Raw genomic sequence first — 18465 nt, 5'->3', positions numbered from 1 at the left:
CGTCACACATGCAAGCAATTTTGGTATCACAGCTAAGTTTTTATTCCATTTGCTACCCAAACCCTAACTACGTCAAGCACCCTGAACACATACCCCTATAGATTCCTTCTGTCCAACACTGCCCCTGAGCAAATCCAAGAGAATTTCCCAAAATAAGAGTGAAGAGCTACCAACAAATTGTTGTCACTAACTTTCTTCTGGTTCCAGATGTGTTAGTAAAAGTATTCTGTGCCACCTTTAAGGAGAACGTGTTAGCAGGTTTTTCCCATGTAAGTAGGGTCACTACCACTGGAATGTCATAAAAAGTCCCCAATCCAGTCTGTAGATCCAAAAAATTAGCTTTTATTATGTTCACAGACGGGGCTGTCTTGTCTAATGGGCATCTCTCGTCTTGATCCAGTCTCCTCTCTTATTGCATGCGCACTAGAATGCTTTGTTCTGCTCTCGGCAGGGCAGATAGAAGTGTGTCAGTGCTGGAGCATGATGGGACAGACTGTGTGAATGAAGTAGGACACGTCATCCACAGGAAGCAGCGAAGGAGGAAGTCGATAGCAAGAAGAGAGGAGGCATCAGATCAAGACCAGAGACACCTATCAGACCAAAGTGACCCACCTGTGAATATAAAAAAAACTATTTTGGGGGATTTGCAGACTCAATTGGGGACTTTTTTTTACAGCATTCGAGTATGCTGTGAGAAAGGTATCTAATGGTGGTGGTCTTTTAGGTTTATTGTTCTTAAAGGGAATCCATCAACCCATTTTTCGCATATATGCTGCGGCCACCGCCATTAGGGGCTTATCTACAGCATTCTATAATATCCTACATATCCTGCGCAGGCGTAATTCTCTGCCCTGTTGAGGTCAGCGCAAAGTACTGCAGTGCAAAGGTGCCGGGAAAGGTCAGCGAGGCCCGGCGCCTGCGCACCGCTGTACTTTACTCTGCCCTCAACAGGGCAAATCAGTACGCCTGTGCAGGGGCCGCGACACGAAGCAAGGAAGAGGACATCATCGCATGAAGATGGGAGGCCCCGGACCTGCGACGCCGATCGGACCGGACCGCCCCCCAGGGTGAGTATAATTTAACTTGTTTTTCTTCTCTTTCAGGTTACATTGGGGGCTTATCTACAGCATTACTGAATGCTGCAGATAAGCCCCTAATGGCGGTGGCCGCAGCTTATATGCGAAAAATGAGGTGACAGATTCCCTTTAAGTCAACTAATTTGGAGCATTTTCTCTGATAGGTTGAAATTGGTCCAGTGTAATAGAGAAGTATCCTTTTCATTGATGGTTTTATGAAATAATTGAATTCTTTAGATATTAGGGGCCCCATACACAATAGATCTTTCCTGATGCCTCTATACAGAGGAGCAATCACTCTGCCAGGCATTTTCTGCCAAGCGTCTGCCGCCAGACTTCTCTTGTGGAGGTTCATCTCAAAGTGAAAAAAGAGGATCAGTAGTGCGAAATCAGACATCCCACTAAAGTTAACTAGAAGTGATTTAACCCCTTCACGACTTTGCCCTTTTCCGTTTTTGCGTTATCATTTTTCGCTCCCCTCCTTCCCAGAGCCATAACTTTTTTATTTTTCTGTCAATATGGCCATGTGAGGGCTTGTTTTTTGTGGGACAAGTTGAACTTTTCAACGACATCATTGGTTTTAGCATTCGTGTACTAGAAAACAGGAAAAAAATTCCAAGTGCGGTGAAATTGCAAAAAAAGTGCAATCCCACACTTGTTGTTTGTCACTAGCCCCAGAGGGGTTAGATTGTATGGGCAGACGCGTTTCGAACCTTGTGGTTCTTAGTCAATGCAACTTATTTCATGCTCCACTTTCTGACTCCTGCTCTTACATGAAGCCTCTGCCCCCTCATAATAATAATAATAATAATAATTTTTATTTATATAGCGCCAACATATTCCGCAGCGCTTTACAAATTATAGACGGGAATTGTACAGACAATAGACATTACAGCATAACAGAAATATAGTTCAATACAGATACCAGGAGGAGTGAGGGCCCTGCTCGCAAGCTTACAAACTATGAGGAAAAGGGGAGACACGAGAGGTGGATGATCATGACGCTTTGTTTGAGTATCCCAGCATGTACTAGGATTCTCAAACAAAGCGTCATCAAAAAAGGAAAGGAAAGTTACATAGTGTAATTAGGGAAGAATACAGATTTTTTAATGCAAGTATACCACCCCTTTAACTTTTAATAGTACGCCCATGTCAGAGTCCCTCCTTATGATGCAAGACGCGGCACTGAGCCCACATCTTTCCCAGCACATGTCAGCTGTTTTGAACAGCTGACATGTGCCTTTAGCAGCCGCGGGTGGAATCGCGATCCACCCGCAGCTGTTAACCTGTTCAACCTGTTCAATGCCGCTGTCAATCTTTGAAGTGCAGCGGAAATCCCACCCATCGGTGACCCCATCAAGTGATTGCAGGTCACTGATGGATTGGCATGACAACCAGAGGTATCCAGCAGACCTCTATGGTTGTCATAGCCAGATTGCTATGAGCACCGCCCGATGGTCAGCGGCGGCGCTCATAGCAAGTGAGTATTTCTGTTACATACAGGCAATCTGATCATCGCCTGTATGTAGCAGAGCCGATCAGACAACTGCAGCTTCTAGTCTCCCAAGGAAAATATTGAAGCATGCACAAAGTAGAAAAAAAATGTTTTTAAAAATATTTAAAAACTAAAAAAATATAGTATAATAAGTTCAAATCACCCCCCTTCTGCCCATTCAAAATAAAACAATAAAAAACATACACATATTTACTATCGCCGCATTCAGAATCGTCCGATGTATCAATGTAAAAAAGAATTAAACTGCGTGAGGAGAAAACAATTGAAAACACCAGGATTATGTTTTTTGATCGCCGCTACGTTGCAATAAAATGCAATAACGGACAATCAAAAGATTGTATCTTCACCAAAATGGTATCAATAAAAACGTCAGCTCGGCATGCAAAAAATAAGTCCTCACCCAGCCCCAAATAACCAAAATAAAAAAGAACCTAGACATGTTTGGTGTCTATGAACTCATAATGACCTGGAGAATCATAATGGCAGGTTAGTTTCAGCATTTAATTAACATGGTAAAAATAAAACCCAAAAACAACTCTGGAATTGTACTTTTTTTGCAATTTCACCACACTTGGAATATTTTTCCCATTTTTCAGTACACGATATGTTAAAACCAATGGTGTTGTTCAAAAGTACAACTTGTCCTGCAAAAAACAAGCCCTCACATGGCCATTTTGATTGAAAATTAAAAAAAGTTATGGCTCTGGGTAGAAGGGGAGCAAACAACGAAATTGCAAAAACTAAAATACCGTAGCTCTGATCATGAAGGGGTTAATAATGGGAAATCCCTTTATCAGCTATCAAAAAAGAATATATGAGATCTTGTCGACCAGTGGAGGTCTAATGACTGGAACCACCATCAATCCCAAGAATGGGATTAGCTAAGCACTGTACTGAATTCAGAGGGGGGTATTTTTTTGTCCCAGTGGTCAGACCCCCAGTCATCCACAAATAATCACCTATCCTTCGAATTGCCAGTGATTTTTAATGATGATAATGATGAGAATAATCATTTAAGGAAATAAGTATGACCTCCATTTTATATAATAATGGACCCTAAGTGGTGATGAGCGAATATTCTCGTTACTCGAGATTTTTTCGAGCACGCTCGGGTGTCCTCCGAGTATTTTTTAGTGCTCGGAGATTTAGTTTTTCTTGCCGCAGCTGAATGATTTACATCTATTAGCCAGCATAAGTACATGTGGGGATTCCCTAGCAGCCAGGCAACGCCCACATGTACTTATGCTGGCTAAGGCCGGTTTCACACGTCAGTGGCTCCGATACATGAGGTGTCAGTTTCCTCACGTACCGGAGACACTGACTCACGTAGACACATTGAAATCAATGTGTCTCTGCACATGTCAGCATGTTTTCACAGACCGTGTGTCCGTGTGCAAAACACGGAGACATGTCAGTGTTCGTGGGAGCGCACGGATTACACGGACCCATTAAAGTCAATGGGTCTGTGTAAAACACATGACGCACACGGACGCTGTCCGTATGCAGTCCGTGTGCCGTGCAGGAGTCAGCGCTACAGTAAGCGCTGTCCCCCCAGCCTGGTGCTGAAGCCGCCATTCATATCTTCTCTGCAGCAGCGTTTGCTGGAGAGAAGATATGAAAAATCCTTTTTTTTTTTTATTGTTTAAAATAAAGATCCCTGTCCCCTCCCCCCTCCCACCCCCTGTGCTCCCGCCCGCTGTTAATAAAATACTCACACGGCTCCCTCGCAGCTTCCTCTCAGCGCCAGCTTCTCCTGTATGAGCGGTCACGTGGTGTCGCCAATTACAGTCATGAATATGCGGCTCCACCTCCCATAGGGGGATCTTTATTTTAAACATGAAAAAAAAAAAAAAAGGATTTTTCATATCTTCTCTCCAGCAAACGCTGCTGCAGAGAAGATATGAATGGCGGCTTCAGCACCAGATGCAGGGGACAGCGCTTATCTCTAGCGCTGTCTCCTGCACGCTCCGTGTGGTACCCAGTCGGCACACGGGCGGCACACAGCTGCCGCACGTGTGCCACACGGATGGCCTACGTGAGCTCACGGACAAACGGACACGGATAATTCCGGTACCGGAATTATCTGGACGTGTGAGACTGGCCTAACAGATGTAAATCATTCAGCTGCGGCAAGAAAAACTAAATCTCCGAGCACTAAAAAATACTTGGAAGACCCCCGAGCGTGCTCGAGAAATCTCGAGTAACGAGTATATTCGCTCATCACTAACCCTAAGACAGTTTTGTTTTGTTTTGTTTTTTTGAAGACCCCAAAACTATGATGTTCATTAACAAATCTGGAGAAAAAAAATGTCATCTTCTTAAAAACATTTATAATCAGTCTTGATAAATAAGCGTAACTTTCAATATCGGCTCATTTTCCATATGAATAATTGGACTCGATGTAATGAATGGGGGCAGCTGTTGGAAATATGTCATTCTAGTTCACAGTAAGAACTCCTCCTTTTAGCTCAAATAGACTTCTCCTGACCCTCAGCAGAAATTAGAAAGGGGGTCCAGCTGTGTATTGTGCCCCGCATATAGCGTGTCCAAATTTCATCAATATGGACACGCTTGATTGTTGTATTTGTCAGACATAGTGCGATGTGTCGTAAATATTTCTACTCAAGTAATGAATTAATAATATGACAAAATGATTCATATTCATTATAGGTCATGATCTTGTAATGTCCTGGTGAATTCGAGAGAGCAAATGGGAAGACACAGGATCCCTGCGTCCTGGGTATGTTTTTCTTATTCCAGTCTTCACAACAGAGGTGTCTGCCAAGTACATGTTAACACATAAACAGATTAAACCTTAAATCTCAGAGAGGTATAATCTATATGCCAGCATTGCAGCTGCTTTTTGCGGGAGAAAAAATGTGTGCTGTTATTTCGTAGGAAAAATGTTACCTTCCTGCTGTAAAATATGAGTCACATGACGGTTGTGCGACAGAATTTCCATTAGCTTTTGTAGTAAAAAAAAAAAACAAACAAGTTATACTGCATTGACAACACAGGATTAAAGGAGCTCTCTGCTTCGAACAATTCGTACTTGTTAGGCCGGCGTCACACTAGCGAGTTTTACGGACATATGAGAGGTGCAGAAAATACGGATTGCATACAGTACAATGATTCTCTATGGCCCAGCTCCTATCAGCCGTATTTTACGGATCCGTATTATACGGTCTTGTACGGCCGTAGAAAATCGCAGCATGCTGCGTTTGTCACCGTATTGCGCAAAAAAATGGCCAATGAAAGTCTATGGGGGCGAGAAAAATACGGATTACACACGGACCAACAGTGTGACTTGCGAGAAATACACCAGACATCTCCAGACATCGCCAGGTGCCAGGACCTCAATTAGGAAGCTCAGACATGCTAATTAGCTGAAAAAGCCACACAGACATCCCGGAAGTCTGGTGCTCGCCTCCACGGAGTTGCAAGCAGCATGGCATCCATCATTAACGTGGATATGCTCCTCATCCTGGTCCAAGAAAGGCCAGAAATCTGGGACCAGCGGGATCCAAATTATTCCAACCGGGCCAGGAAAGAGGCAGCTTGGAGGACCATCTGTGGGATCCTATTCCCAGATTATGCCCAACGGCCACGTGCGGAGCAGACACAACTTTGTAAGTACACTCATGTTTCCACATTAATTAACCTTGAAAAATGCTTTACCTACATGATTACAGGAAGAATATTTTTGGCATTTTTTGGTAAAAACAAAGATGATTAACATGAGAAAGTGTTTACGTTCATAGCTAATATGGATGTTGCGTTGGGTACTATTTTTGTTTACGCCGAACTGGTACAGAGGGGTGTGGACCCTGTCCTTTTTTTTGTTTGTTTTTTTATTTTAAGCAATTGTAACTTGATGAAAATCATTTAAGAAGGCATTTTATTATCATCGTTCAAATATGATCTATCAATGACAACTGTTTAAAGCAATGTGCAGAATGAGCTTAAACGATATGTGTTACCATGTCATTGCAGTGGATGATGTTATGAGACGATGGCGCAGCATCAGGGACGAGTACTGGCGGGAAAGGCAGCAGCGGGCAAGAAGTGGGTCAGCAGCACCACCCAAAAAAAGGAAGTACATTTACTACGATCGGCTTTCCTTTTTGGATGGCAGTATGGATCTAAGACAGTAAGTCAAAACAACACAACACATTTTTTTGTTTTAAAATTAGTATTAATATTATTTGTTCTGGTTCTAGCGCCATTTATTCCATGGCGCTTTACATGTAAGGAGGGGTAAACATTTTAAAAAAAATATTATAAAAAAATTAATGCAAAAACCAAAATGCTATAGGAGGAGAGAGGACCCTGCCCGCAAAGCCTCACAAGCTACAACAAGGGATGGGTGAGAATACAGTAGGCGAGGGTAGATCTGTTCATGCAGTGGTTTGGTCGATCTGTGGTTACTGCACAGATGTCTAATAAAATTATGTTATCAAATGACTCAACTAATAATTTTTTTTTATTTATTTATTGTTTTATAACAGAACACAGTCCAACCTCACTGAGAGGGAGACCGGGTCTGAGTCGGAGGCTGTTATTGATCCCGTTAGTGTTGAAGAAGAGGTGGCAGGCCCATCTTTGGCCTCTTCTACCTCCATCCTTCAAGGTCCATTGGCTTCTGCATCACAAGAGACAGCAGCAAGTGTGGAAGATGCAGCACCACAACCCTCAGCAGCACCTGATCCTGGAAGCCAGGAAGAGCATGGGCACAGCAGCAGTCCTACTGTCCCACTGGTGTCCTCCCCACAGGCAGCTGGGGCTTTACGCAGAGGCCACAGAAGGAAAGAGCTGCAAGCCAGTAGGAGGGATGTGGACACTGGGGTCCTCAATTATTTGGCCAGGGTAGCCACAGATGATGGAGAGGAGGCCTTTGCTCGCAGCCTTGCCTGGTACCTTTGTCCCCTTCCCCGTGAGGTGAGGCTACGTGTGAGAGGGTGTATTCAAATCCTGATTGATTTAAGCACCCCTCCAAATAACCCCTATGAGGTGTTTGAATTTCTTGAGAGAAGGCAGCTTTCACAAAGTAACATCTTGCGCCTTCAAATAACTCAACAGGTGCATGGTCAATCAGGATTTGAAGCACCTCCTCCACGTATGCCTACACCTCAACCCCTCCCAACCCAAAATCAACAAAGGCCAGCACCATACCAAATGGCAGCCTACAACCCAACTTCCCAATATGGCCACTTTTCCAGACCCAGTGCTGTAGGCTGGTCACAACCTGGGTTTGGACAACATGGCCATTTTGGGGGTGGGTATGAGTCCAGCCAATATGTCCGTCAGCATGAGGGCCAGAGACAATTACCTTATGGCCAATACCCAACTGGCCAATATGAACAAGGCCTCTATTTGGCTCAGCAACCCACAGCATCCTCACAGGGTGAAAGACAATTGGTGTCCTGATAGGTGTCCTGATAGGTGATAGCTGGACGTAATATCTCCAACAATATATCAAAGGTTCTGATGGTCATGCGACAGTACAGATAGAACTTGTCAGGATGTGCCCGCAGAGCTGTATAGAGCCTCTGAAAATGGCCTTTAGTGAGGCGTTTAGTCAAAAGAGGATGCACCCACATTCTTCTTCTCCTCCTTCGCGGATCTACAATCACAGGGTATGGCTGGCCAAAGCGACGCGACAAGACCCAATTAAACAAAACCCGCTGGGTTGGGGTGAAGTGCAGTAGGTCAGACATGGTGCAAACGTTACCACAACACAACAACAGATGCACAACCACAAAATGGCCATATGGGTGGGTGCCACCTGTTGTAGAGGCCTTAAATAGGGTTGCTGATGCTGATTTAAATTAATTTCAGCCTCAAAAACCGTTAAATGTCCATTTTGTCAGGTTGCGTGAAAAATACGCATTACAGATGTCATACGGATTACATACGCAACATTACATGCGCAAAATACGCGACCACACCTTGCCAACGGATTACATACGGATCACCATTTCTGGAATTTTTCGGCGTATTACGGCCATAAAATACAGACCGTATTTATCTACGCTGAGTGTGACGCCGGCCTTAGAAGAGCCCCTGGAAGAGATGGTGCTAATCTGTTTAGGGTCCTCATTTTGCTCTGGACAACTGGACAACATGTCGTGTCCTGCATTACATGGCAGCATGTAAAGATTAAATGGAATCTGTTAGCAGGTTTTTGCAACTTAATCTGAGAGAAGCCTAAACTGTCCATTAATTTTTGCAATTTAATCTGTGTAATTAATTAGGCCATCTGTTATAGTTTCAATACAATCTGTGTGTTATCAGCAGGAGATTATCACTGCTGGACTATGTGTCACATGCACAGAAGTCCAGCGAATCTGTGTAACCCCACCCCCACCACTGATTGGCAGCTTGCTTACAGAATACACAGGAAAGCTGCCAATCAGTAGTGTGGGTGGAGTTGTACACAGATCAACATTCAGAGCACAGCTACATCTATAACAGTGAAAACAGAGATTCTATCAAAACTTTACAGAGCAGCCCAATAAGTGATACATCACTGGAATCAAGCCCTGTACCCCTACGTCATGCTGCTTTCAGATTACATAGCAAAAACATACTGACAGACTCTCTTTAAGCCCCCTCATACACATCAGATGGCTGTTGGACGAAGGATGCTTTATCAGAGCAATTGGCAGAGAGCTTTCTTGGCTATCTCTCCCATTCACAGGAGCACTCAGTTGGCTAAGCGTTCCTTTTTATTCTGGCGATGGCTTATCTCCAGAATAACAAGGTGATCAGCAATCTGAAATTGGACATGCCCAATCAAAATGTCATTCAATGATCAGTTGGCGAGCACGCCAATACATATTAGAGGGTTATACAAACCTGTTGGCATCTGTGGGTTCATCCAACATTGTAATGTGTACAGGGACCTTTGGTTTACTAGGTAGTGGCACTGCATAAAAAAAACAGTGCCACCATCAGGGCATTACTACCCTTACTGGTGTAGGAGGCATGGTGAGCAGAAGCACAGAGGGGGGCTATTTTGATTCTGCTCCCTGGGCCCCAGGGGCAAGGGTGGGTTGCGGCATACATCTCAGTGAAGGGGATCTTTCCTGGAGCTTCATGGCTGTCAAAACAGAACGGCAATGCAGCTCCTGGGGAACTCCCTCTTTTTTGTGATGTGATAGTGAAGGCACCTACACGATGACATTATCGCCCAGGCGTTGGCATGTATGCCCACTGGATACCAGAAAGTGGAGCTGCAGAGGATCATATGAGAGGTAAATATGAAAAACATTTTCTTTTAAATAAAATGAATTAAATGGGTGTGGGGGAGCAAATGATGCTGTACTGAGTGTGGAGGAAGGGGCACCAAAAATTATAAATTGAAGGTGGGGGTGGGGAGAGCAAATGATGATGAATTGAAAGTGGAGGAGGGTAAATGACGACGAATTGAGGGTAGGGGAGAGTAAAGGATTGTGTACTGAAGGTGGGGGAGACCAAATGATTGTGAATTGAGAGTAGGAAGTGGTGAACAGCAAATAATGATGACTTGAGAGTGGGGGGTGGGGAACAGCAAATGACGACTTTAGGGTGGGGGTGAGGAGAGAGCGAAAGATGATGAATTGGGGGTGAGGGAGAGTAAATGATTATGAATTGAGACTGTGTAGTGGGTGGAGAGTAAATGGTTATGAATTGAGACTGAGGGTGGGGAACAGCAAATGATGATGACTTGAGGGTGAGGTGTTGGGGAGAGCAAATGATGAATAGAGAAGGGTCCTGTTACTTTGCAGGGCAGCACTATGTTGCTGTTTTTGGCATCTGGCGTACTGTAGAAGTTGTGGAAAAAGTGTGGTTGTGCTCTGGAAGTGGTGCTCTAGATAAGTATGTGTTATTTTCTCTAGAGATGAGTCCTGACTGGGAGAAGTGACTGCGTTCTGCACTGGATGAAGAAGGAAAGAGAAGATGAGGGACTTCAACTAGCGACGTCACTTGTAAGTCAATGTTTTACCTGTACACTGACACTATACACTGTATACTATATACAGAGCTCCTGTGTATAATATCACTGGTGATCACTGTATTACCTGTACACTGACACTATATACAGAGCTCCTGTGTATAATGTCACTGGTGACCACTGTATTACCTGTACATTATACACTATATTCAAAGATCCTGTGTATAATGTCACCGCACCAGTGATCACTGTATTAACTGTAATCTGACACTATATTCAGAGCTCCTGTGTATAATGTCACCGATGATCACTGTGTTACCTGTAAACTATACACAGAGCTCCTGTGTATAATGTCACTGGTGAATCCCTGTATACTATACACTATAAACAGAGCTCCTGTGCATAATGTTACTGGTTAGTCTCTGTATTACCTGAACACTGCCACTATACTCTGGGTATTATAAACAGAGCTTCTGTGTTTGTCACTGGTGATCACTGTTTTACATACATACTATATACAGAAGTGCTGTATATAATGTCACTGGTGAGTCCCTGTATTACCTGTTCACTGAATAATATATACACCGAGCTCCTGTGTATGTTTCTGATGATCACTGTATTACCTATACACTGACACTATACACTGTATACTATGTACAGAGCCCCTAGACCCCTACACCTATGGTAATATTAGTATTGTGATTTATATTAATGATCAGTATTGTTGTATTCGATCACTATGTGGTGGTGATATGATTGATAAGAAAGAGAGGGGGCACCACAGATTCCAAGGGATCCAACCAGGTCTATATAATATGAACCATTTCAAAAAAGAAGAGAAAGAAATAGACCAAAAATCGGGGATCACCGGAGGCACGGATCAAGTAAAAAAAGGGCAAATTTTATTCAAAAGTGTATAAACGGACACAGAAAACCACATAGAGCACACATTAAAAACATTTAAAACATTGGTCATCCATGTGACCTATACATGGTACACTTAGGCCCAAAATAGAGCCATCCCCCTGTATGAACCAACTCCCCAGTATCAATAGATGACAAATATAAAGAAAATCCTAACTATTACCGAGTGTGATGTCTATGTGAACAGCACCTTATTTTATCATACAAAAAATATATTGAAAAAGAGAGCTAAATGGCAAGTACACAAATAGTCATATAGCTACCACATTCAGCATATGTCATAATGACTTGTAAGGAGATCCACAATGCCTAGATGCACCATGTTATAGTGAAGGCAGTATCCATGGTGCAAACACATAAAAAAAAAAAAAAAAAAGAGTCATCTAGACATGAACCCCAATTGCCATAGAAATGAATAAAGATACATATGGAGGTGCAGATAACCAGCCCAGCTGAGGGCACAATCAGGTTCAAAGACTAATAAATCTATTAGCAGAGTAAGTACGAGACTCAATGTGCCAAAGCTGCAGAGACTCCCATGCTGAAGAGGCATGCACACAGTTACCAAAGCCTCTGGGGCTAGATGACCAAAGCTCAATCACAGCATGTAAAATAGAGCCAAGGGCTGCTGGACACACTCAGGACCACCTGGGGAGTGGAGACAGGGGGTACGCTGACCCAATGTATATAATATATGTATATAATGTCACTGGTGAGTCCCTGTATTACCTGTTCACTGAATAATATATACACCGAGCTCCTGTGTATGTTTCTGATGATCACTGTATTACCTATACACTGACACTATACACTGTATACTATGTACAGAGCCCCTAGACCCCTACACCTATGGTAATATTAGTATTGTGATTTATATTAATGATCAGTATTGTTGTATTCGATCACTATGTGGTGGTGATATGTTATCTTGTCATGGTGTGGCGGTACGTGTTCCTTGAATATAGTATTATTCCATCACTATATGTGGTAATATGTGATCTGGTCATGGTGTGGTGGTATTTCTTCCTTGTATGTGGTCGTAATATGTGATCTGGTCATGGTGGTATTTGTCCCTTGTATGTGGTATTATTCGGTCACTATGTGGTGGTTATATGTGGTCTGGTCATGGTGTGACAGCATTTGTTCTTGTCCCTTGTATGTGGTATTATTCGGTCACTATGTGGTGGTGATATGTGCTCTGGTCATGGTGTGACGGTATTTGTCCCTTATATGTGGTATTATTGGTCATTTAAAAAAAGAATGTGACACCTTCCCGGACAGAAAAATAAAGACAAATATACCTAAAAATAGTATTGGATATTTTAACTAACTTTTAATAGATTACAGTAGAGTAGGGCCCTGCCAAAAGAGTCTCCTGGTGACGTTTGAAAAAAATCTTTTGGCCAAAACAAAAGCTGTGAATATAATTTTGTTTTCGATGGGAACTGTTAATGTGTGATTGGTGAGGACATGGTGCAGAAGTGAAGTTTTTCCAAGAGTGGATGGTGGGACTGTGGAAGGTTCGAGGGGTGGAGACGGAGCTTGGGTAGAGCCTTGGCAGAGTCTCAAGGGGGCCGAAAATTTTGCCAGATTGGTGTCCTGAAATTCCTGATGGCAGCCCTGAAAAATCCAGCCTTCAGGTGACACTTACAGAATGGGGAAAGACTGCAGACGATCAGCAGCTATTGACTGGCTGCAGCGGTAAAATTACATACCAATGGCACATGACCAGCAGGAGAAGAGAGTTTTGAGAAGAACTGCCAATCTGGAAGGTATGTCTATGAATTTTTCTTTATTATGGCTATTTCAATTGCCAAGAAGGGGTGGCAAAGTATTGTAAAGCCCCCTTTAAAAAAAAGGAGTCCGGAATGGCAGTAGCCTAAGCAGAGACTATAGATGCAAAGAGACATGTTGCTCATGACTAACATGTCTCAGTAGGATCACAGCCTATGTGAGATCTGACCTGTAGTTCTCTGCAGAAACGACTATGTAATGAATGGAACCAAGGTGTTTTGTCTCCATTCATTGTTCACATATGGCCGGAACCTAAGCGAAAAAACAGCTGGGGTGTATCAGGTATCAGATCCGCACCTCTGATATTGATGATCTTGAGAAGAGATTATCAATAGCATGAAGCCAGACAATATATTTAAACCCATTCCAACATGTGACTTTCAAGAACATCACACATTAGGAGCAGGCTCAGAAGCTGAACAGCTTCATACAGAGCATGTGCCAACTGTATGACACAGCCGGCACCTGCTTCTGACAGCAGTGATCCGAGCTATCATTGATCACTGCTATTTAATCATTTAAATGCTGCTGACAATCTATTATAAGCCATTTACCGGGCGGTAAGTGGTGTAGTATATCAGGTTTAGCAAGGTGATAGAGAGGTGCTGATGAGTTTTCATGACAGCCGAGGCCTACTAAAAGCCCCTGTCCCTACCATCTTTGCTCTGCTATGAAGCCCTGTGGTTGTCCATCACAGGAGGTCGGCATCTTTATTATATACTGTAGTACCAAGGTAATATTACGGATCCAAGTCCCCTAGGGGGACTAAAAAAAATAAAGTATTTTAAAAAAGGAGAGAAAAAAACACTTTAGATTGCCCCCTTTTTCCAAACCAAAACCAAATATATTGAAAAAAATCTAAACATATTTAATATCTCTGTGATTAGAAACATTCATTAAAAATATTTTTAATTTTCCATGAAAATATAAATCAAATAATAATATAATAATATAAAACAGATTAATATAAAACTAATTACGGTAATCTATATAGTAAACGACATAAAGAAAAACATAAAAACTCTGGAATTGGCATAAACCTTTTTGATCATACCTCCCTATAAAAATGCAATAAAAAAAGATCAAACATTATATGTACCCCAAAATGGTACTAATAAAAAAAAACAGCACAACATGCAAAAAACAAGCCTTCACACAGCTACATCAATGGAAAAATTAAAAAGTTACTGATTTCAGAATTTGGTGACACAAACCACTTTTTTTTTTTTTTTTTTTAGACAGTTCTGAATTTTTTTTTTAACCACTAAAACATATAAAAAAAAGCTATTTAATTTTTGTATTTTCTCAATCGAACGGACAGGGAAAAATCACATTCATTGTCTGGTCATTTTTAGGGTATGTGCACACGTTGCGGATTCTCTGCGGATCCGCAGCGCTTTTTGCGGTGCAGAAACGCTGCAGATCAGCAATTGATTTACAGTACAATGTAAATCAATGAGAAAAAAAAAATGCTGTGCACTCTTTGCGGAAAATCCGCTGCGGAAACGCTGCGGTTTAAAAGAAGTAGCATGTCACTTCTTTTTTTGCGAATCTGCAGCGTTTTTGTACCCATTCCATTATAGAAAACCGCAGGGGTAAAAAACGCAGCAAATCCACACAAAAAAACACAGAAAAAACGCACAAAAAAACGCTGCGGAACCGCACAAAAAACGCGACAAATCCGCAGGTGCGTTTTCTGCCAGGAGAGGCAGAATCCGCACCAGAAATTCCTAAGGCTAATCCGCAACGTGTGCACATTGCCGGAACCCAAAGAACAATGGCGGAACTAAGTTGTTTTTTTTTTCAGTATTACACCCAATTAGGATTTTTTAAAAAAAAATTGGTATATTATATGGTAAATGTGGTAATGTTGGCTTTTAAAAAAATCAGCCTTCCTATGGCTATGTTGGCTCTGAAAAAAATGAAACCACAGGAAAATAAAAAAAAAAAAAGTGTCCAAACTATGAAAACTGATGAACCTGGAAGATACTCACGGAAAACATGCAGCTTCCATATAGATGTTGATGTTATTATTATTATGCCTACTTATATAGCGCCATCATATTCCGCAGCACTTTACATTTATCATCATCGCTGTCCCCATTGGGGCTCACAATCTATATTCCCTATCAGTGTGTCTTTGGAATGTGGGAAGAAACTGGAGAACCCGGAGGAAACCCACTCTACCATTAACCCTAACCATAACCTTAGCACTGCAAAAAAAAACTCATTCCACCCTTGTTCAGCTAAAGGCTGGTAACATGGACGCCCATTGTTCAGGTATTTGGATGGTACCACCCTTGCACAGTCCGGCACGTTATTTGTACAATACTATTATTACATCACATTGTCAGTAGGCGCTCGGAGTCCTCAGAAGTGTGAGGGAATCACTGGGCATGACAGTCCATGAGTATAAACACATACTCGTCCTTCTTTGGCGGGCAGCTCACTCACGTTTGGCTCAAATTAAATAACCATCATTATGACACAAATACTGGAAAGAGAAGATGTGAGATTCTTTGAAGTGAATGCAAATCAAAATTTTAGTGATAATTAGCAACAGACAACGGAGAAATGCTATTTATTTGCACAGTTAGATGTCTTGAAAATCTCTCAGAGAAAAAGTAAAGTTTGGTTTAAAAGAAAAAAAAAAAGTTGAAATATTCCAGTGTATACAGGGTTGGGTCTCTGATTGACAACTCAGGATAAAAAAAAATGAAAATCCAGTCCAAAAAGGGGATATAAAAAAGGCAACCAAAATCTGAGTATTTCAAGCAGAAACCGCTTCAGGAAAAGGGAGTTTTTGGAGAAGTTTTCTCCTTCTGAAGAGCTTTTTTTTCCCCCTGAATCGTTATTATTAGACAGTGATTCATTTGGAGAGGTTTCCTTCAAGATCCTGTTCAAAGAAGCGACATGTGCTTTCTTTTTTGCCGCTAGGTGTTTTTGAAAACCTCTGCTGGAAAAAAAAAAGTTGGAAAAATTCTCAGGTAAACAGCAAAGCAAATTTCACATAGAAAATAAGTGAAAGAGGTTTCTAAGAGTATTTGAAGCTGTTCTTCAGGAGGATTTTGGAAAGGACCTTCTTCAAAAAAAACTTCTAAAAAAAACAGAGTTCACACACCGTAAGGCTATGTTCACACACAGATTTGTTGCTGCTTTTTTTTCTGGAGCTGAAACCCGCTCTCTTGACAGTAAAAACGCTGCAATCAAATCACCCATTTTTCAGCATTGTCGTGGCAATTTCTGCGTGCTTTTTTGCATCATTTTTGGGTGCAGATTACATGCATTCTTCTCTACAGTTCATATTTAATAAAATTATATTTTTCCCCCAAAATTTGCTTCGAAAACCCACAAAAAACACCTTTGCAGTTTTTTTGCATTGTTTTTTCTGCTTTCTATCTGCGAAAAAAAGACTGAAAGAATTGTCATGCTTCAGGTTTAAAAAAACGCTGCAGTTCTCAAATTTACCCATGAAAAAAAGTGAGTGTATGAGATTTCTGAAATCTCATACCTTTTGCTGATACTACAAAAGCAGCTTTTAATTTGCCTAACAAAAAACGCAGCAAAAAAAAAAAACTGAGCAAACTGAACAAAGCCCATGGCTATGGTATTTTTTATCTATTTTATTTACTTATATAGAGCCATTCATTCATTTAATGTAATTAATTAATTATGTGGGCGGTGCCAACAAGTAGTGATGACGAGCGAACGAGCTGGGATAAAGTGTTTTCCGAGCATGCTCAGGTCCTAACCGAGTGACTTTGGGGTGTAAGTGGGCCTGCATGTCTCACTGCTGTTCAACAGCTGCAACACATGCAGGGCTTGGCTAGCAAATAGGTAATCCCTGCATGTGTTATGACCAGGGCCGGACTGGCCATTTGGCAATTCTGGCAAATGCCAGAAGGGCTGGTCTGGTTGTGGGCTGCCTTGTATGCTACGTAGTTAACAGAATCATTGTTCTCAAGAAGCCCATACTGTTAAAAGTTGTGACGGAGCACAAAGCCGGTCACTCCGTCACTTACCCTAGTATGCTGTGGGTATAATTAGAAATATTGGTCTTGTAGTAAATCTTCCTTTCCTCTATTCAGGGTAATATTAGTAATACTGTATATCCCATCTGGTTATTGGGGACGGGGACACCGTGGGCCTGTGTGATTTCAAATGCCAGGGCTGAATTTCATTCCCAGTCCGTACCTGGTTATGACTGTGGAAGAGTCATGAGACATGCAGCTGTGGGGAGTCGGAACATATTTTTCAAGCACACCGAAGACATTCGGTTAGTACCAAGCATGCTCAGATAACACACTCATAACTACTAATGAGCCTTTTTAGTATCTCATATACCAATGCACATGAGCATGCGATATTTTAAAGGGAACCTGTCAGCAGGATTTTGCTAAGTAAACTACAGGCATTGTCATGTTGCTGCTGTTATACTGATTAAAATAATACTTGGTTTGAAGAAATCTGTCTTGTGGTTCTTGTGTAATCAGTGTTAGAAGCTTTCAGATAATGATATGCTTGTGCTCCGGGGCAGGACTGTAGGCAGAGTCTTATCTTCCTGCTTTAAGCCATAGACACCAAGGAAAAACCTACCCACAGGCCGCCCCAAAACACAAACATGTTCCTCATCATAGACACAGACTTTTTTGTGCTTCGGGGCGGCCTGTGGTCAGTCAGTTCACCCCAGTACGGGGCAGTGATTAAGAGGTGTCTTGTCTAAAGATTCGCCAAATGTAAAAACAAAAAAAATTGATACAGGAAAAATATATCTTTGTACCATATTATTATTAGAAAAAAAAACTGAGATTTCAATGACTTAAAACTCTCAAATTAAAAAAAAAAATTAAACATTTTGCAACTTTGGCACAAAATCAGCTAACTTTTAGCCTCCTTTGAAATCTCATATTCCATCAAAATGTCTTAAAAATTGTTCCCGTTAGATTTTAGCACTGCATTATAAATTCCAACTCTGCTACATGTGTGCGAAAATTACATTTCTCACATCTTTGGCATCAATTGCATCTGTTCTACTTCATTCATCCACTTTGCAAAAATAATCAGCAACCTGTAGCATACTCTTCGATTTTGTCGATGCAATAATCGTCTGGGTCATATTAAAATGAACATCACCCTGGTATAGCAGGAAAACAGACAGTCATGTCCATTTAACTCACAATGTTATAAAGCTTTATGATACTACAACTGAAGAGCAATAT

This window comes from Ranitomeya imitator, chromosome 5 (assembly GCF_032444005.1).
Source record: "Ranitomeya imitator isolate aRanImi1 chromosome 5, aRanImi1.pri, whole genome shotgun sequence".
NCBI classification, from domain to species: domain Eukaryota; kingdom Metazoa; phylum Chordata; class Amphibia; order Anura; family Dendrobatidae; genus Ranitomeya; species Ranitomeya imitator.
This window is presented reverse-complemented; position numbering follows the sequence as displayed.